Genomic DNA, 5624 nt, shown 5'->3' with positions numbered 1-5624 from the left:
CCCCCTCCCCCTCCCCCTTCCTTTCTCTTATTGTTTTCTGTTAGGTAGTTCACAACTTTAATGACTTGGTAAAGATATTTATTAGGAAAAGAACTACATAAATCATGACAAATTTGAGATGTTTGGTATTTGTGCCATTTATAATTTTTTTTGTCTCGTAACATACCGAGCTACACAAACATAATTACTTACAGCACAGAAATTGTGACTTAAAAATTACAGTGACCCCACAGGCAGCTGTATCATCATCAAACTGAATAGTCATTCACACTAGGGAAACCCAGGTGAAATAAAATAAAATAAAATAAAATAAAATAAAATAAAATAAAATAAAATAAAATAAAATTTGTAAAATAATTATACACACCCAGGTGTCATGATAAGACAAGGAGCACCTAGCATCAAAGCATTAACTCACATTCTGCTATGGATTTACTGTTGCAAGTAACTAGTGAATATTTCACAACATCCCTGACTCACCCATGTGTGTTCATGATGCAACGGTCACAGAAATTTGTGTCAAGCCTTGTACCAGAACACAGCATTTTGAACCCAATAACATTATGCCAAGACAAAACTCAGGATTAAGGCTGCTGCTTGCTGTCTGTTGTGGTTTGGACCTAAAAGGACAACAAGGAACCAGCCACATGGCTCCTCCCTCAACCCACACACACAATGTGGGATGGGGAGGACAAAGGCCACCTAGAAGCTCGTGGGTTGAGACAAAGTATAAGGAGGGTTCTTCACTGATCAAGGTCCCAGGCAAAATCAACTTAATTTGGGGAAAAACAGTAATTTAATTTAACATTAATCAAATGCTCACAAGACACAGACACACACAGAGCAGGGCTTGCATATGTTACCCCTTCTTCCCGGGCCCAAATCCCTTTGTTCCCGGTTTCTTTCCTTCCTTCCCCCCAGCGGCACAGGGGGACAGGGGATGGGGTTTAGAGTCACTTCACAGGCTGGTGGCTCCTGCTGCTCCTTCCTCCTTAGGGAGATTTCCTTACAGTCCTTCCCTGCTTCCCCGTGGGGTTCCTCCCATGGGGTCTAGTGCCAGCTAGACCTCCATGCGTTCATCCTCCAGCGTGGGCTTCCCACAGAGTCACAGGCTGCTTTAGGAACAGTCACCTACCCTGGTGCAGGGTCCTTCACAGCTGCAGATCCAAGTCTGCGGGCCGCAAGTCCACATGCTTCATGGAATGTTCCACCACGTTCCTCCATGGATGCAAGGGGACAGCTGCCATCTCACCAGGGGTTGCAGGGAAACTTCTGCCTGGGCACCTTCTTCCTCACCAACCTTGGGATCTTCACCCCAGCACTGCCTTTCTCCTCTCCAGCACAGTTCCTTCTTGCTCTCTACTTAGGTCTTATAGCAGTTTGTTAATCACAGAGGTGCATCCATTGTCTCTCTAATGGCCCAGCCTTGGCTCCCTAAGCTGGGGAAGCTTTTTAGTAGCTTCTTACAGCAGCCACCCCTGGGGGCCCCTCCCCTGCTACCAAAACCATACCAGAACCAAACCAGCACACTGCCCTTAAAGCAAGTTTTTTGCTTATCACTTACAGACTCTGGACTTCAGAGAACAGTGATCATATTACAAAAAATGTTTTCTGACAGTCTTGAGAAACTCTGGAGTATGACTGCTAAGGAAAATTGTGTAAAGAGAAGACCTGGTCTTTGATAACTACCCCAAAGGGCTGAACTTTTTTTAACTGAAGTGTTTGAATCAGCTACCTCACCCTAAAGAAAAGGCTGGGAGGAGACCAAACCTCTATATCTCTCCAGTTACATCCCTTCCCTAGTTGCAGGAAGCACAAGGTCTCCTGAAGAGCATAAGCTCCTTTGTCACTGCCTTGCTGCCTTTCAGCTGTGGTTAAGAAGAGGACAGAGAAGAGGTAACTTCTGCCACTCTGTTGCTTGCTTTCCTGCCAGCCGATGTGCCCTGAGGGTGAACTGAGCAGGTTTGACCAGCTCTGCATAGTAACTGAAAGCCACTTCCCATCAAACAATACACAAATATTGGAGCAGCCTGGGAAAGAGGAAAAAGTACCAGCACCCATTTCACAGCCCTGGCAGCTACAGGTTGAGCCAATCTGTATTGGTACCCTATAGTACTCATTAAATATCGGAGGAGAAGGAGAAGAAGGAGAAAGAGAAGAAGGAGAAGGAGGAGGCATGGATTGTGTTTAAAGGAAAAAAGGTGGGAGGAAGAGTTTGGGCCTCTTGAGACTCGCATTAGTCAGTTAAGACATACTTTATAAGATTTACTAAGAAATGGACTCTCCACCCTTTAAATGCTTCTTTGGCAGAGCACATTCCAGTTCCTCATTCTTTGCCTCCTAAAGTAAATGAACTAAGTATTGCCCATAAAATCATAGAATGAACTTTCCCATGACCAATGAAATTTGCTGTTAACAAGATAGTCTCTGGACTCAGGTCAATGAAAGACAGGCAGAGTGACTGTGTAATAAATGGAGTATCCACACACCATCCTCTCTACATGCAGGACAAAACATATTGAGAGAAAATAGCTCCTAACCTTTCTTCCACAACAGCCTCTTCTTCAATGATGGATTGTGTATCAGATTCCTTTGGGAGGCTGGCTGTTTAAAGTTTACCTAGTGAAGGCTTTTTGCATAGACAAAAGATAGTGTGTAGGGTGTTTCTTTTAGGAGATATTTTTGTCAAATGGTATAAATCTGCTCGTCATTTTTTATGGGACTGCCCTGGAGAAAAGCTAATATTCCAAGGTAAAAATAACCTACTGGAGTTAATCCATTTTGATTAAAAAATCCTTTATTTGCCAAAAGATATAGCTCTGAACTGGCTTTAAAGCATCTGAAATGTTCAGTACTTAATTCTGTTATGCAATTCTTAAATCCTTCCTCTCCTTCCCAGCAAGCTGTCATGAGAAATATGCTTTGTTAGCTGGGGTCACCTGTTTCACATACGCTGTCTCAGTTGTCAAAACAATAAAAAGTAAAATCTTCTGTTAACGTGTATAAGGAAAATACAGTATTTCAGCCACAGAAGAGCTTTGTTTTATATAAGGCTTCTAATTACTAAAAATAAAATTGAAGAGGGAAAAAGAAAATAAGAGTCAGTCCTTCCAGGAGAAGGTATGGGGAAAATAATCCTTTTATTTGGATATTATGTCCTGTAGGAACTTAAGGTATAGCATAACTGAATCTCTAGGGAAAACAAACAAACAAACAACAACAAAAAAAAACCAAGCACACAAAAAAAACCACGTGTTTTTTTTAATCTTATTAGAGGGTATTGAGATGACCTGAGTTCCCTCCCATAGTTATTTTATAAAAATCAGTGCCATTAAACTCTCAGAAAACCAATTACTACTTTATGCTATTTGATGTATATCGTGGAATTATTTTAATATGATATCTGGAAATATTCTATTATACAAAATGTTTAATAAATTAATATTATATATATATAGAAGAAATTTACAAAATAATCTATATTATATAAATATTTAAGAATTATCATTTTTTAATACTATTTATGTTCAAAGTTCACTTAATGCTTTCATATATTGTCCTAAATTAATCACTACTATACTACCCTACATTTAAAATGCCTCCTAGATTTCTAATAGTCTCTGTCCTCTTTTGCTTAAGCAAATTCACATGCTCCACCATTCATCATCTAAGAACATTGTACAAAATGAACCTTGGAAGTAGTTTTTTCTGTTTACTCACTGATTATCTTGTTTGCAAAAGTATAGCAAACAAAGATAAATAAGCAAATATACCCAAGATAAATGTATTTTCATATTAAAATTTTAATCTAGTCTTTTTCCTAAGTAAGCAGTGACAAAGCAAAGCAAACTAACACACATACAAACATCAAGAGCATTTTAGGACATCCACAGGAGAAAAGCCCCTTTCCTTCTTAAATTCACTGCAAAAACTTCCTTTGACTGCAGGGGGAGCAAGACGGTTTTTTGTTGTGTTGGTTTTTTTTAAACATTCAGCTATGGTGCACTCACTGTGCAGTGTCTTGGTTATTAACCAGATAACTATTTCTGCATAGAACAGAAAGAATAAACTACATCTACAGCATATGACATCAAAATGAGCAGTGTGTTGTCTCAGGCTGTCTCAAACAATATGGCAAAAATGAATGTATAAAAGTGGCTGAAGTTAGCAATAAAATTTATTTGTATTATTATGACAAAAATATAATCTCACACAGAATGAAAAGTCAGCTATGAATTTATATTAGAATATTAGGAACGTTATAATGTCATTATAAAGGTAATTTTTCTATTTCTGCAAGAATTAGATTAATTTTACCACTGCTATGAAGATGTTCCTCCTCTGAAAGTCTAGCCTTATGATTTTACCTGTGCCTTTATTATCTTTTGTTCTAATAGCCTCAATAAGGAGTATATACAGACAAATCACTCTTCATAGTAATTGGAATATTATTAAATTGCATAGAAGAATCATCTCAGCTTCTACAAGTTAATGTACTTATAGAGATGACTCACAAACAAGGCAGCTAGAGCAGGTTCCACCCTAGCTTTCAACTCTGCCCCTAAGGAGCTTCTACTCCTGCAGAAGAGTGTTGTAACCTGGAGAGAACCTTTGAGCCTGTGAGAAAGCTGTTCTGATAATGGATCAAGTGCATTACTGGAATTAGACAGAAGTTAATAACAAGTAGATGCAATATGAATATGTAAGTACATTCTGTCAATTAACTACTACTGGGTAGGCTGAAATGTCAAGGGCCCTGGAATATGAGGGGATAACCTGACTACAGTGTTCTACAGTTATCAGGAACCTACTCGGTAAACATGAACAGGAAATTATGTTTTGAGGTATACTAAAGAAAAACAGGAACCTGATGTTGGAAAACCATTCAGCCACTGTGTAAGACTCACATCATTTGACCAAGTGCAGAACTCCATAATAGCAGCCATTACCCTGGGGTTTCCTGGACTGCAGCAGTTTGGTTCCTGTGCTGGGTCAGGATTGTGTGGTGAGCAGTTCATGCTCACCTCCAGGAGAGGAAGGTGAAACCAATTGCTCTTTCAGACAAGCAATTTTCTTCTGTGTGCCATGCTCCTCCACCATTGCACCAGGAAAGTGCATTCCTTAACTGTCCTAAGTAATGCTTAAGATACATAGTCTTAGCAGATGCTCAGCAAGCACACAATAGATTACCAAAATGTGAAATTCAGTCCCTGGAAGGATCAGTCAAACTGAGATCTCCTAATCTGATGTATCCTTACACAGCTCCTCCTAACTCTTGACTACTGACTGAAGATGTCTGACCACTTTTGGTTTATTAATATTCAGTTGCCAATTCAGGAGGTTCTAGGTTAATCTTCAAAGCCCTTGGCCAATAATGGCAAAGTCTTGAAGTAAAACTAAAATAAGAAAAAGTCCAAGTGCTTGGCTTGATTCAGTGCCCAGAACTGTTTACAGCTGAAAGCCAGGAACCCTTTAGAATCACACTTGAAACTTTACATCTCTCTATCCAGCCATTAAGGAAAAAAATGACACTGCTCCCTCTCAGAAAGGAAAGGCTATGGTGCAAGATTACTTCTGACATCTAGGCTAGGACTGTCCAGGGTTCTCCTCTTCCTAGAAACTAA

This window comes from Chaetura pelagica, unplaced genomic scaffold (genome assembly GCF_000747805.2).
Source record: "Chaetura pelagica isolate M959 unplaced genomic scaffold, ChaPel_1.0 scaffold308, whole genome shotgun sequence".
In the NCBI taxonomy this organism is placed as follows: domain Eukaryota; kingdom Metazoa; phylum Chordata; class Aves; order Apodiformes; family Apodidae; genus Chaetura; species Chaetura pelagica.
The sequence above is the reverse complement of the archived record's forward strand: the minus strand, read 5'-3'. Positions refer to the sequence as shown.